Source organism: Lepisosteus platostomus, chromosome 16 (genome assembly GCF_059453375.1).
Source record: "Lepisosteus platostomus isolate fLepPlt1 chromosome 16, fLepPlt1.hap1, whole genome shotgun sequence".
Taxonomy (NCBI): Eukaryota; Metazoa; Chordata; class Actinopteri; order Semionotiformes; family Lepisosteidae; genus Lepisosteus; species Lepisosteus platostomus.
The window spans coordinates 4,598,731-4,614,237 of record NC_142626.1 but is presented as its reverse complement, the minus strand read 5'-3'; the positions used below and the strand labels follow the sequence as shown (position 1 = coordinate 4,614,237).

The 15,507-nt window shown below is 40.0% G+C and overlaps 1 protein-coding gene across 1 annotated transcript in view; it reads left to right on the top strand.

Annotated features, from left to right (window-relative positions):
- LOC148646745 (NACHT, LRR and PYD domains-containing protein 3-like) overlaps positions 1-15,507 on the top strand; it is a 2,700,574-nt gene that overhangs the window by 2,545,812 nt on the left and 139,255 nt on the right. The window lies entirely within an intron of this gene.

Genomic DNA, 15,507 nt, shown 5'->3' with positions numbered 1-15,507 from the left:
ATCTACACAATTCACACTATCTGACCCTAACCACACTTTATACCCAATCTTTTTTTTAAATGCTTTCTTCTGTTTCTCTCATTTAATCTTAATTCTGAATCTGTCACGATCGCTACTCCTCCTCTTAAGGGCGCTCCAGCCCTTCCTCGTTCCGTCCCATTCCCCACACCTGTTTCTTATTCCAGCCCCTCTTTAGTTCTACCTTTAAAGCCATACGCAGGCGATTGCTCAGGGCTTCTTATTGAATCCAGTTTCGTGAGAGCCCGGGGTCCTGCTGCGTCTGGCTCCGTTATGGTTTTAGTTTCCTGTTCCTGATTCCCTGTCCCGCCGGTCCCGACGGTCCCGACCCGGTTCTGGTTTTTAGTTTCTTTGGGATGGATACCCTGGTCTTGGACTTTGCCTCCCGTTTTGGATTCCCCTTTTGGATTTATGCTTGGATTGTTTGCCCCGGACTCACTTCCCCTGGACACTTGCTCACCTTGGACACGCCCCCCTGTCTCCTGACTGACTCCTGCATGATATTTTTCCCTATTGTTTCTTCACCTTTCGGATCGTGTCCTCTGCATAGGGACCGGAAAGAACTGTTTCCTGACAGAATCTTTATACACATGTGCCTCTTTTTTAATGAGTCAGCATCTCTGCAGGATAGAGTAGAATCCAATCTTCCCACAGTAATAATCTTCTACATTTTCAGCCTGGACTCAGTTATTGTCAGTGTAAAGGCTGTTCCAGACCCACTGCCATTGAATCGCATCAAGAACCCCAGATTTATGGGTTGTAAGCAATATGGATTCTACTCAAGTCCATAGAGCCTGTAGGTATGCAATATGTTTAGTTACAATCTAGGTCCTGGAGATTGGTAGCAGGATGAGCCGTCAGGTGGGAATGCAGGTGCAGGAGTTTCCCAGGGTGTCAGCAAGGTAAGTGTAGGGAGCTCCAGCTGAGAGATGTGGAAAACAGGCTGATACTGTGCAGAAAGCAGGCTGATAGTTGAGGGGAAGGGCAGGTGGCAGAGCAGAGACACTATGGGGTAAGACAGACAATGGAGCTGCTGAGCAGGAGCTGTCTGGTTGCTCAGTGAATAAGAATGGAAACTGCAGTAGGAAGCACAGCAGCTGAACAAGAAGCTGTGCACATACTGCCTGTGGAGAAAAAAAAAGTCTCAGCTAGTTCAATGCTATTACTATTCATTCTGAAATACCCTATGATATTTGGTGCAGCCTGGCTCCCATCAGTTTGCTATTGCCCTTCTGCCCAAGACATTCAGACAACCTCAGCATGATCATTCACTGATGGACCTGATAACATCCTAATCAGTCCTCAGCTGTGATTTTGTACCTTAAAATATAGCCACCAACTCATTTCATTGGTAAACTCACTGGCTACACTTCTATCTCTGACTAACTTGACAAATTGGACTTTCCCAACCACGTGACCAACAGTCCAGATCAGGACTTTTCTCCAAGACATACTGTAAGACCCAGACAGTGAGTCACTAAAGTAAAGAATTCTGCCCGAGATATTCTTCCTACAACACATGAAACCTTACAGTATATTTCGCAAACCAATTGTTAATTTTTGATTGATGAAACTGAGGCAGTTGGACTCTTTTTATCAGCATTCTGAATATCCAGACAAACCTTTATTCAGTTAAGGGTTGTAGCTGGGACAAATCAAGTTTATCCCACCTATCTTCCTTGAGGCTGTATCCAAATGGTTAACTGTGACCAGCATGTTTTAAGTGGGTTCTTTAAGGTATGCCTATAAGGAGCAGAGGATGAGACACAATCAGCTGAGCCCTTATTCCATTCAACATAGCTGGAATGGAGTGGAGTGTGGTGAGTTTGGTTAAAGCAGCATATGGCTCTGTGTGTTCAGACATACTGTAGCAGGACTGTAGGATTAAAGCTTAAAATGTAAGTTGCTATTATAAGACATCAGTTAACTTCTTCTTAATGTTCAGTGACACCGATGATTAACTCCCTCCTCAATTCCTGCACTTTGTACAGTATGTTGGGCTGGAGAGCAGCACATTGAAAAGAACATCTTTGACTTCAGGAATTGACTCTGGGAGAGTTTGCCCTCTGGTTGCACCAAAGTGATTTTACTTTTCTGTGAAAAGAAATTGCGAAACCTGTGAAACAGTACACTGAATGTACAGTACTTTTCTAAACCAATATAATTTTCCATCTAATTTTCCATTTTCCAAACACTACAATCCCCTTGAAGCACCTCAAATCCAGTACAGAACAGGCTCTTTGTGGGTCCTGGCAGGAAAATAGAGTATCATCCTGGTTTCTTACTAAATACAATCATATTAAAAATTATACATACTGGAGATCATCGAATTTGTAATAGATTTCAGATCTGTACATGTTTTGGAGTTTCACTCTGATGCCTGAAATGCAACCAATTGGATCTGTCGAAGGAAAAACCTCTCTGGGTGTGTCTGATACCTTGTCTGTCTCCAAAGTGGTTCATAACGTGTCACTACCACTGTGGGCGTGTCCGATACCACATCACTCCCACCTAACTATTCGTCTTCAATTGACCAACTAGTAGGAGCTGTTCAATCAGAATGAAAAGCTGACAAATTAAAAACAGGTCGTGTAAAGATCTGTGTGCCAACGCTGCACAACTGAAGTGTAAACAAGCAAGAATATCAATGAAGTTATGAAAATGCACTGGAGGAGCAGAGCTCAGCTGGAATGAAAACCAGCAGACTGTGTTCCTGCAGCCCCAGGGCTGGCAGCCACTGCTCTGGATTTATTTTCATGTCCAGGGAAATGTGAGAATGGCTCTCAGTGAGACTCTGATCTCTGGAGATGCTTTGTCGTTCACATGCCGGGCCGCCCTCACAGCAGATTTCCTGAACATCTCAATCCCCGCGTGGAGCAGGGCGGTGTGTTCCCCCAATAAGCAGACTATGAAAGGGCACGAGCAGGTCCTGGTGATAATCCATCAGCTGGAAGGGTGTGAAGAGCACAAAGGCACCCAGGCTGGACTCATCCAGGCTCCACTACTTCACCAGCCCGCCTTCGTACAGAGCGTTGATGCCCTTGCTGTGGATGGCGGCCAGGTCGCTCAGCGCCGCCTCCTGGCAAGCCTCGTCACTCCTCCCCAGGAAGAACAGGGACTCGTACAACCAGGTGTGAGACACCAGACCAGCCTGACCCCGCTCTCAAGCGTTTCGCTAACGTAGTAGAAAAAGATCGACGGGCGATCCGTGATGGACTTGCCCCTATGGATCCCTTCCTTCTCCCAGAACTCCTCCTTGAAGAGCAGGAAGAGTTCAGTCCAGCTCTCATAGTGGATGCTCTGCAGGGTCTCTTCCTTGTGCAAGGAGAGAGGGGGGTTAAATTTGATTTATATGAGGGTCCCATAACTATGACATGGAATCCAGGCACAGAGAAACAAGACCCATGGGAGCAATGAGGCTGTTAAAGATGGAACTGTAACAGTGGTCTGTAGGTCATAAGATGAACCCTAGAGCTGGAACATGTCAGCTGGTGAGCAGCAGGCAGGAGCAGCAAACAGTCCAGAACTGAAGTTAGGAGACAATCGCAGCTTGGAGCTGGAGAGACACATCAAAGGAACAAGAAAATATCTGAAGGTCAAGGTCTTGAGAAGCAGTTCAGGTACACAGCCGAGTGAAACTCAAGGAAAGTGCAAAGCTCAAATTGAGACAAATTTGGTCGATAGTCCAAGGAGAAACTCAGATACAGCCAGTAACAAGGCAGTGGCTCAGAGATGAAGCTCTATACCACAGCCCAGAGGAGAGCTCACTCTGAACTTAAACAGCCTGGTTCACCAGGAGACGGGGAGAATGTGCTGATCCACAGGTGAAGCCTGCTTCCTGTCTGACTGCATTACTATGGCAGCCAGCTGACTGATAGAACTGCCAGCTCCACAGCGCCCCCGCGAGGTCAGCAGAGAAAACTGGTACATTGTACTAACAGCCAGACCCAGACACTACAGTGTTCCTGAGCTGATAAAACTGCAGATTTCTTTAGTTTCTTCTAAAGTTTAAGAAATAAAAACTATCCTAATACAACTATCTCAAAAACAGGCCAGTGGTGTTTCATTAGTATCAGGAGATATACTCTTACACTTACAATGTATCTTTAAAGTGTTCAACTATAAACAGAGAAGGATAAAGACTTTAAAAAAATATATAAAAATAGGGTTTTTCAAAATGTTTTTTTCTTAAAAAAAACACTACAGTCTGGTATTGAGCTCACGTGTCATTCTGTGAGCAGTGTGATTAAAAACGCAGTTTGTAGGAATGATTTCTTGAGTTACAGCATTGCTGCCTGGCAGCGCTGGGGCCCTGGATTCAATTCCCTGGATGCTAACTGTGTGGAGTTTGCATGTTCTCCCTGTGTTTGGTGGGTTTCATCCAGATGCACTGGTCTCCTCCCACAGTCCACAGTCAATATCTCTCTCTCCTGCCGCACAGTCAAAATGATTCAAATGATAAATAATTTAATCTCAGTTCTTTGAATACTGTAACTTTGTGAAAAGGTCTCTTATAGTACTAACAAACATGTAAGTGCACCTCCAGTACTGTAGGTCTCAGCTGCAGCTGTGCAGCCCTGCTGAGGGAGGTTTTTGTATGGCTGTGTAACACTGTGTGGACAGAGCTTTACTGTTGATGTAGTGGTAACTCTGACAGTAATAATCTCCTGCATCTTCAGCCTGGACTCCTGTGATGGTCAGAGTGAAGTCAGTCCCAGATCCACTGCCACTGAAACAACCTGGGATCCCAGTTTGATGGGTAGTTGCTGTATAGATCAGGAGTTTAGGAGCTTCTCCAGGTGTCTGTTGGTACCAGGCTAGGTTGTAGTTATTATACACTGCAGGACTGGTCTTACAGCTCACAGTGACTGTCTGTCCTTGGAGAAATTATAATAATAATAATAATAATTGCTTACACTTATATAGCGCTTTTCTGGACACTCCACTCAAAGCGCTTTACAGGTAATGGGGTCTCCCCTCCACCACCACCAATGTGCAGCATCCACCTGGATGATGCAACAGCAGCCATAGTGCGCCAGAACACTCACCACACATCAGCTATTAGTGGGGAGGAGAGCAGAGAGTAATGAAGCCAATTCATAGATGGGGATTATTAGGAGGCCATGATTGGTTAAGGCCAATGGGAAATTTGGCCAGGACGCCGGGGTTACACCCCTACTCTTTTCGAGAAACGCCCTGGGATTTTTAATGACCACAGAGAGTCAGGACCTCGGTTTTACATCTCATCCGAAGGACGGCACCTGTTTACAGTATAGTGTCCCCATCACTATACTGGGGCATTAGGACCCACATGGACCACAGGGTGAGCGCCCCCTGCTGGCCCCACTAACACCTCTTCCAGCAGCAACCTTAGTTTTTCCCAGGAGGTCTCCCATCCAGGTACTGACCAGGCTCACACCTGCTTAGCTTCAGTGGGTTGCCAGTTGTGAGTTGCAGGGTGACATGGCTGCTGGCATCAATGAGAAATGATCTCATTGATGGAGTCTGAGTCACAGTAACCTGTCCACTGGATTCTGAAAATAAAAAATATATATTTTCTTTTGTTTTCATTACCAGCATTATATTTTCAAAAGGTACAATGCATTATACAGTACTAAATTTGTATTTCCCTCAAAAAACTATTAAATAATATCTTACCTTGAGTGTATATGAGGAGAGTCCAGATGAAGATGGTGATGAAAGTCATTGTTGCTGTGGGTTCTGTTGCCATGAAGGGCAGCTCTCAGTCATGAAGTGTTAAACTCACAGGGCTTTAAACACTCCCAGAGCACTGAAGCATGTGCTGCCAATGTAAAGTGTCTCTTTTTTGCACACTCATGTTTTCCTGAAAAGGTAATCCATTGTTTCTGATGAAGTTCAGTTTGGATCTTGTTCTATTCTAACAGCATGTGACATTAACTGAGATAATTTGCACACTGTTGTGTTTAGTTGAGACTCACAGTGTGGATGAGTCACTGTTCAGCCCTGTCAGGGTCACTGACACACACAGGACAATGATGTTGTCATGAAGCGTTTTTCAGGACCCAATGCAGACGATAGAATCTGGAAGGGAGTGCAACAAACACGGGGAAAGAGACTAGGATCGGGGCTGGAAGAAGCCTATGTCATCGGGCCACTCCTGGACTCTCTGGTTGGTGGGCTTCCGGGCATCCATCCTCCAAAGCTGAGCCCAGAATGGTAGGAGTGTCTGGAACAGGAGGCAGGTTCAATGAACAGAAACAAGACAGAGCTGGATCGCCCTTAAGAGGAGAGGCTTACGATTGAGACAGATGCCATTGATTCTACTGCTGGAGACACTGTCGCAATTTGATCAATGAAGCATTGACACAAAAAATCTATCTAACATTGTTTGACTTTAGTTCTACTATTTTAATACTAACATATATCTTAATCATAATTGGTCAATTTAAATAATGAAATAAGTAGAAATTTATGAAATGTGCTTTTTCAGGCAATTCACTACACGACTGTGTACAGAAATAATTAATTCATTATTGTTATTATTTCACCTCCAGAGTCCAGTGGGCAGATTGTTCTGACTCAGTCTCCAGCTCAGACTGTTCACCCAAGAGAAACTGTCTCTATCAGCTGTACAACCAGCAGCCCTCTTACTATTGGCAGTATCGACTTCTTGCACTGGTACCTGAAGAAACCTGATCAGGCTCCACAGCTCCTGGTTTATTACACAACAAACCATTATTCTGGGGTTCTGAATCGATTGACTGGCAGTGGGTCTGGAACAGCCTTTACACTATCCATCACCGGAGTCCAGGCTGAAGATGCAGGAGATTATTACTGTCAGCAGAGTAGCATCTCGTAACACAGTGACACAAAACAGGAGCTGCTCATTTTCATCAACAGGAACCACAGAGGACTGAGGTTGATAACAGCCACTGAGCTGCTACAGGTGAACTGAACACTGTTGGGTTAATTAGGAAATCAGTAATACATAGTACAAATGCAACATAAACTTGAAATGTTGTATCGATATTACAGTGTGAAATATATTTCCTGAAGAGTTTTAAATGCACTTCTCTGGTGACATAGCAATTATTTGAATACCCCTGTGCTGAAAAAAAACAACAACCTGGTCTCTGATACTGTACCTCTCCAAGAGGATGACCAACTGAAAAATCTATCTGTCCGTGTCCAACACATCATCATCTGCTGTTCAGACTAAACGTCTTAACAAAGAATCACCAGTGGACACAATCATCCAGAACAGTGGACATCACCTTCATCCTTGTGATGCACTCATGCTTCAGCCTGTTCCTGAGAGCTGATTTACTCACCAGTGTCTTGTTGACTTTATTCAGAGCCTTACTTGCTGTACAGAGTAGTGAGCTATGCTCACTCTCGAGTAATTGAGAGGGAGTTTGAAGAATAAATATCCTGTATTCAATCCTGTGCTGTCTGTGTTGACTCTGGGAGATCTGACAGCCTGTGTGGGGATAAGGTGTGAGTATGAGGTACCTTGAATTGCTAGGTGGCATAGTCAGCTACAGTTTTTGGGTTCAGTATCCCAGGCAGTATCCCAGGGATTGTGGGTTCAGTATCCCAGTCAGGAATAATAAATGTTTGAGTAGAGAGTTGCTTCAGTGTGTGATCTGTAAGAGATAGAGGTTTAAAACACATTCCTTTGTTAAACTACTTATTTGATATTTAAACAGGTGTGTCATTAGCACAGGTGCAATTTGTGTAAATGAGTTCTAAAGAAATCCAGAGAAAAAAACGAGCCTCCAGATCTCACAGAACCCTGAGAGTCCAGAGACCCTGCTGGCTTCCAGGACACAACAATGGCCACAAGGTGGTGCTCATAACTTAAGTGAGTTTAAAATTAGTAAATCTACTTTTTAAAAAAAAGAGGATTCCACGTCAAATACTTGCTTGAAGGCCACATACAGAAAACTTAGTAAAGTGTAAGAATGTTCAATCTTTTAAGTGATTTAGGGACAAACTGTTAATAGTACTGCTTTAGAGCACTAATTCATTTAGATTTGAAGGCAACACACATTAAAGTAAATAGCCAAACCCTGACAGATTGCACCTGTTCTTCCAGCTCAGGCCTTTTCTGTCTGTGACAGGATTTGTATACAGGAAGGAGCTTGGCATACCTGTGCCGCCTCACTGCTCCAAACAATTTAGGACTCATAGTTTTCCTGCATCAAAGTTTAACTCATTCAGAGCACCCTAAATTACAAACTGCAAGCGTTTCATTTGGAGCTGAAGACCCTCACACCTGAAGAAGGACTCACAGCCGAAACGTTGCATTTCCTTTCTTCTCTTTACAGCATGGAATAAACCTATTACTTGTCCCTTTGCAGACTATGCAGGCTGACGCGGCTACCCATCAAAGTAAATGTATTGCAGTAAATGTATTGCAAGGCGCTCTGTTTTATTGACACTCCGACTCAAGTGTTGAACGAGCAAGCGCCAGAGTGAAACGAGAGACTGCAACAAACTGGGATCTATTTGGGTAGCTACACAGGGATAGGATGGCAACTGGATACAAGTATAACAGGGGTGCGAAACCACAGAACTATTTACAAGAATGCGAGCGATCTCATCACACTGTACGCCCGTTTTGCAGTGGGTTCCCTGCACTGGTCAGCGGCTTTCCTCGTCCCCACCTTGAACACTACTACTCCCCTCCTGCCACTCGCCGCAAAGCCCAGCCAGGCACTCTTCGGCATCAGCGCCAGGCGAATGCACTACAGCATTATTGGACAATGTTGTGAGGGTCTGGCAGCATTTCTCTGTAAACTGACGAGCTATAGAGGAGACACGTATCACCTCTTTTTACACTTGTAAATGAGAACATTCCACTCGGTGGGCGATGCATTGTTATCTCAATCACCTGCTAATTCGTTTTACATGCTTAAAATGTTTAGGGAGAAAGTGGAATACTGGTGTGTATTTCTTCTTTAAAATACCAATACCAGCCATATACAGTTTGTAACATAGGGATTTCTATATTTATGTCTTTATTTAGTGGTTACATTAGTGACAAAGGCTAAACTTTTAGCTTCAGTAACGCATACGCCGTATGGCATACATGTTTGTAATGACAATATAGTGTCGATAATATTTATTGTCAGTAATAATATCAGCGAACATGGTTTCATGGAGGGCTTCTCAGATAGTTGGGCATTCAGGTAGATTGCCAGGCGAAAGGATTTGTAAATATATTTTGTGAAAGCAAGTCAGTTTTTTACAACACATAAAATACATTTTTCCAAAAAATATCTGATGACAAGGAAGAAAAATCACCCGTTTTTCGTGCATAAAAAGTGGTTATTAACTATCGAAACTTGCTTTTATAGCTTTTAAAGTCATACAGTGTCTAAGTTAAGTGGGAACACATCATTATATCTAATTTTTTATTTCTTTTTTAAAAATGGAAAAAATAAATCATTTGATAATGATTCTTTATTAGCCCTATACAATTTCTTGCATTAGGAATTCATCTTCTCACATACCCTAGCTTTTCTCCATGGAGACACAGACAGGGAGAGAAGCTTGGGGTCAGAGCACAGGGTCTGCCATTGTACAGGACCCCTAGAGCAGTTAGGGTTAAGGGCCTTGCTCAGGAACCCAACAGAGTAGGATTCCTCTGGCAGCTGCAGGATTTGAACCAGCAACCTCCCAGTCACAGGTCCAGATCCTTAGCCACACAGCCACCTTTGCCCAGCCTAAGAAGGGAGGAGGGGGGGTCTGCTCTCATTGACAGCTGATACTCCTCCATACACTCAAGTGAAAAAAACGCCAATGTAAACGTCGTATTTACAATTTGTTGATAATAAAAATGTTAAGTTCTCTAAAGCTTTCTCAGTCAAGTATGATAATTTACCTAGGGAGCTGTTTAAGCATGCGTAGGTGGCAAAAGATTAGCTAAACTGGGAAGAAAACGCTTTCAGAGAATAATGTTTCAGGTGTGAAGAATACAGATCCCCAATGCAATTTCAGCCTAAACCTGTCACCACATGCCCTGCCCCCACTGCGATTAAAATATACACAAAGCACTGAAATCTTTCGAGTAGATGATCAGGTGTTTCGCAAACGTAGGCATAGTACGTAATTCAGGCTTTATGAACTCACACCTGGGATTCGATTAATTAGGGTTATTAATTATTAGAGTTCATAAAGCCTGAATTACCTTTGCTAGTTAATGCTACTTCACTTTCTCGGGAGTGATTTTTTTAGGCAAAAACCAGGCTAACAGGCTTGTTTTGTGATCTTCCTAAGATTCTTAAGTGCATTGTAAAACTGTTTCCATATGAAAGGATTCATATGAAAGGCAGTGACGTCACCGTCCTGAAACGTGTGTGTGTGGCAGGCAGGTCGGTTTAGCTTTTGTCACTAATGAAACCACTAGATAAAGACGTATAGAAATCCCTACATTACGAACTCAAAGTGTTTCATTTTGTCTATTGCTACAATATTGACAGCAGTGTAGTTACAAGGAACATGTCAAATCACAAATGCGTGTTTAAATACCTTTATTGATTCACAATCTGACAATGCAATGTAAATCGTTATCTTTGTCTTCGAAGTATTTTAATGAACTTTAAGCATAGTTTTCTAACCATTTAGATTTATTTTTCATACCATCGGTAAACAAACCAGGAGCGTATTGTACCTCCTCTTGGGATCAAACATTGAAAGATTAGATTGTAATCGTTTTTATTTTTAAAAAAAATTCTGGAAAAGTGTAATCTGTACTAAAAAGCTGTATTTATTTAATACTATTTGATAGTTATATTAATAGAGATATAGATAAAGAGAAGTTGATACTGTTTAGACTTTTAATCGTTTTAAACTGTATTACAGCATCTTACACATTAAACATGAAAAAGTTGGTATATTTTATAAAAGCAATATTGCTTAGTTGGACAGTATAAAGCAAATATGTTTTTTAATGTTTGTAATTGCTATTCTTGCAAGTACAAACACAACAGAAACTGGAATGCTACAAAACCCTAAACTGACAATACACACTAGCTGAATATAGCTGTGTCAGTCTTCTGTGATTTGAACATCATTGGGTGCTGTTTATAAAAAGCTGTTGAGTAAAGAATATGAATTTTCCTGCTGAATGAAAACAGGAAATAAAGAAAGGGTATCAGAAACCAAACAAAGCTTTATTCCCATGCTTACAGTCTGGGTAATTGGGGACTGCGCTATTCTGCTTCCTATGGTTGTTATCACACGAAGCCATATTGAGCAGTATTTCTTGTGCTGTGAACGTGTGTACACAGTGGTCCCCCAGTGTTTCTTGTTAGTGCGTAATTACTCATGGGTGAAAAACCTGAGGTTTACAAAAAGAGAATTATCTCACTGATTTATTTCTCACTGTTTTATTTTCACAAGTAGAGGTCTTTAAAATGCGTTTTGTGATATTTAGAATTACCAACAAATTCAATAATTGTGTCGATAATATTTATTATCAGCAATAACGATAGTAGTAGCAGCTTGAAATTATTCGTTGATATTAATAAATGACTTAGCCTCTAACGTGATATTTAGAAATATATAAAAATCTCAACATAGTGTATAGTGTATACTGTATACGCGATTCCATATTATATTTCATGTTGCTTTTGTTTACGCCAATAATGAGCGAATTCAAAGAAAAGGTTAAAAGACTATCACTTTTCAGAAAGTATATAAACTTAATATGGTCAGAAGGAGCATGTAAAAATGTTTCCAAAATAATTACATGTAAGACTTTGATGCTTAAATGTTTAGAGAGAAAGTGGAATACAGGTGTGTATTTTTTCTTTAAAATACCAGTACCAGCCATATACAGTTTACATAATATGTTTATGTTCCTATATTAATATCGTGAGACCATGAGATGACCATGAGATGCGTTATGCTCCTCTTCTTTTTATGCTCAGCTACTAAAAGTTGTAAAATTCCATATAAATATTCAATACTAAGCGGATTAAAACGTACACAGTAAAGAGATTAAATGATTAAATCTTTTCACTAACGACTAATGCACCACAAGCCTGAAAGCACTACATTATTAATAATATCTTCTGTGTTGCATTAAAATTGGAATGTTTTTTTTACAAGTGTAAAAAGAGGCGATACACAACGTCTCCTCTATAACTCTTCAGTTTACAGAAAAATTCCGCCAGAGCCTCACAACATTGTCCGATAATACTCTTCTTGTGTCTAATTTTTAGTTAAACAGGATTTGAGCTACAGACCATAACAAAAAATAGAATCCACTTTTTTCTGTCTCTCACCCGCTGTGATTCGGGTGTTAATAAAATGTGTTTACAAAGAAAGCGGAATACAGTAATACAACCAGCTATACAGATACATATATTTAGATATTTAGATCCTTAAATTAGTATAATTATTGATTTCTTTAGATACGTGATTCCATATTATATTCCCTATTATAAAATGGATAATTCCGGACCTGACATCTAATTGGCTGACACACTTTGGAAGCCGTGCCATATTCTATGATTAATGCACATCCAGGAATTTTGACTTTTTACTGTGTGATAAAGAAATTTTAAAGACTACTTCTTAGCGTAGATAAGAAAGCGTAGATAAAAAAGCTTGGATTCTCATGTATCTGAAACACGTATCTTTTTCTGCTGTCTTTTTAACAACATTTTAACAACAAATTGCTGGCGTTATATCCTAGAAGGCACTGGGACCAGCACCAGTGGGAGCACGCCCGCAGCGAAAAAGAAAATGCCAGACGCACTAGGGATTGGACAGTTTTTCAGTGCTTGTACGATCGACGGAAATGTTCAAATAAATATGCTAAAGAAATAAACAAACAACAAGTCATTTATTCCTTTATCATATTGACTAGCTAATGTCCTCTCTTTGCTAGTTAGTTACTTGTGGCTGTATTTCTGCATTGAGTAGCAATGAGGGACTATATTCACAGGTGGAGAAATGTAAACAGCTTAATTTTCGTGTTACATTTTTAAAATTAAAATTTATATTTATATTCTATATAGCAATCGCATATTTGGGGACCATTTTATAAAAGCAATAAGGCACTCGAGGTTTGTACTATATCGTGGATATAGTCACAGTTAAAAGGGTTGCTGGCCCCCTGCATCACATCGGGCCTAACAGCACCTTTTAACTGTGACTATATCCACGATATAGCACGGCCTCTCGTGCCTTATTGCTTAAATAATTAGATTCTGAAAAGTCTGAGTTTCTTTTACTGCGATAACGAGCGCAAGTATTCATGGAAAATGGTAATCACTTAACTCATTTAACTTTGAACGTTTTGTGGTATTTAGAAGACCAACAAATTCAATATAGTGTCGATAATATTTATTGTCAGTAATAATATCAGTAGCAGTTTGAAAGTATTCATTGTTATTAATAAATGACTTAGCTTCAAACGTGTTGTCATATTTAGTAATATCAAAAATGTCAATATAGTGTCCATAATATTTGCTATTTTAGTTTTTCAAAGAAATGTTTATTTGTTGAAAGAAAACTCATGGTGATAGCGCGAGTTGAACACCTGACCTTAGCCTTAAAAGTCAGTCACTTAAACAATCACGCCACAGACACAGTTATGCACTAAAGAGTGAAACAGAAGTACACGTGAATGGAAAGTCTTATACTACTGTTTGTGCAACAGTACATGAATATAATTATATCGTTATTAATTACTTTAGATATGCGATTCCATATTATATTTCCTATTAATCAAATTATAAAAGTATGCTTTTATTTACTCCGATAACGAGCGTATTCACAGAAAAGGTTAGAATGATCATTTTGCACAAAGTATATAAACGTACAGTAATATGGTCAGAAAGAGCACGTAAAAACATTTCCAAAATAACCACATGTAAGACATCATGTTTGATGCTTAAAATGTTTAGGGAGAAATGGAATACTGGTGTGTATTTTTTTCTTTAAACTATCAAGACCAACCATATACAGTACAGTTTACATACAGTAATATGTTTATGTTCCTAAATTAATATTTTTTATGAGTATGTGAAAGGCATGGTGAATCTGAGATTCTCAAGAGTTACTTTGTATGATTGGAAACAAAGGCAGTTACAAAGAATGTGGAACAGGGAAATACTTTGAGTTTACAGCTTGTCCAAGGTCGGTCATTATTAATACTATTAGTAATATCTTCGGTAAAGACTTTGATGTATAAAATATTTCTGCATAATTAAAATATTTATGATGCAGGTGGAAGGTTGTGTACTTTTGTCCAACTGAGCAATCTTGCTTTCATAAAATATACCAACTTTTTAATGTATAATGATTAACATGTTGTAATACACAGTTTAAAGTTAAAAGTCTAAAGAGTATACAACTTAAATTCTTAATTGAATAAAGATTGTCCCTCAGCAGTAATTGGGATTCGAAACTGGGTGTTTTCTGATGACAGCTTAAATGCTGTACATAAGAGGTTAAGCTTTATTAGCTCCACCTGGTAGTTTTACAAGGTGATTCTGGATACTATTAACATACCTAATTTGCATACTGTATGATGCAGTATGACGCATTTAGATGTGACACGCTCACTAGGTTGTACCGCAGCATACCCCACTCGTTTTGAATGGCTGAATGCATCTGTATAGAGCAGTCTTGCAATATATTGTGCAATTTACTGTACAGTGCATGACCGTAAGTCGCTACTGGACTCTGTTTTATTTTTTATTTGCCTTTAAATAAATATATTTTAATATTTTTTTCTTTATTTTTAATAATTGTGTATATAGTATTTAATAAAAAAATAAAACAATCTGTTAGTGTTACTGTATAGCATGTCTAGTGCAGAAAAGTACTAATGGATGCTTTTAAGACATTGAAATTTTATTATTAAAATAAGATTAACTTCATGTTGGACACAAGGCACGTGAAGAATTAATTGTGCCATCTGTTTTAAAGAGTAGTGCAGGACTGCATTAGATTATTTGAAAAAAATAAAAAGGTGAACTGTAGCAACACCCTGGGCATTCTGAGTGGCTGCAGCTGTAGCTCTTTAAAGATCTGATTCCTTTTTTATATTAATAGTTTATATTTTTTGTAACACTCAGCACTACTGCTCTACATTGTTCGATCGATTGAGGATGTAATTCATAACAGTCTCAATCACATGTTCCATTACCTTCTGGTCTTTATTCCCTTTTTGTCTTAACCTTAACAGAGTTCCTCCTTATATCCCCACCTGTCCCAATAGTCCATTACATGCTCAGAGAGTCAGTGAACTGGTGGTACAGTAGATAAACCTTTCCTATGTTTAACCCTGAGTCAACGGGAAAGCACTTATCTTTATCTCTGACCCTTTTCTGTGCCATCTATCAGACTAGCTTGGTCTCACAAGGGGACTACTCTTATCTATATGGGTTAATTTTATAGACTAATCTTACAGCTTTTCCTGTGTTCTCTATTGATTTCTAGACGAATCCAAAGGGAATCAGCTGCAACAGACTCATCATAGAA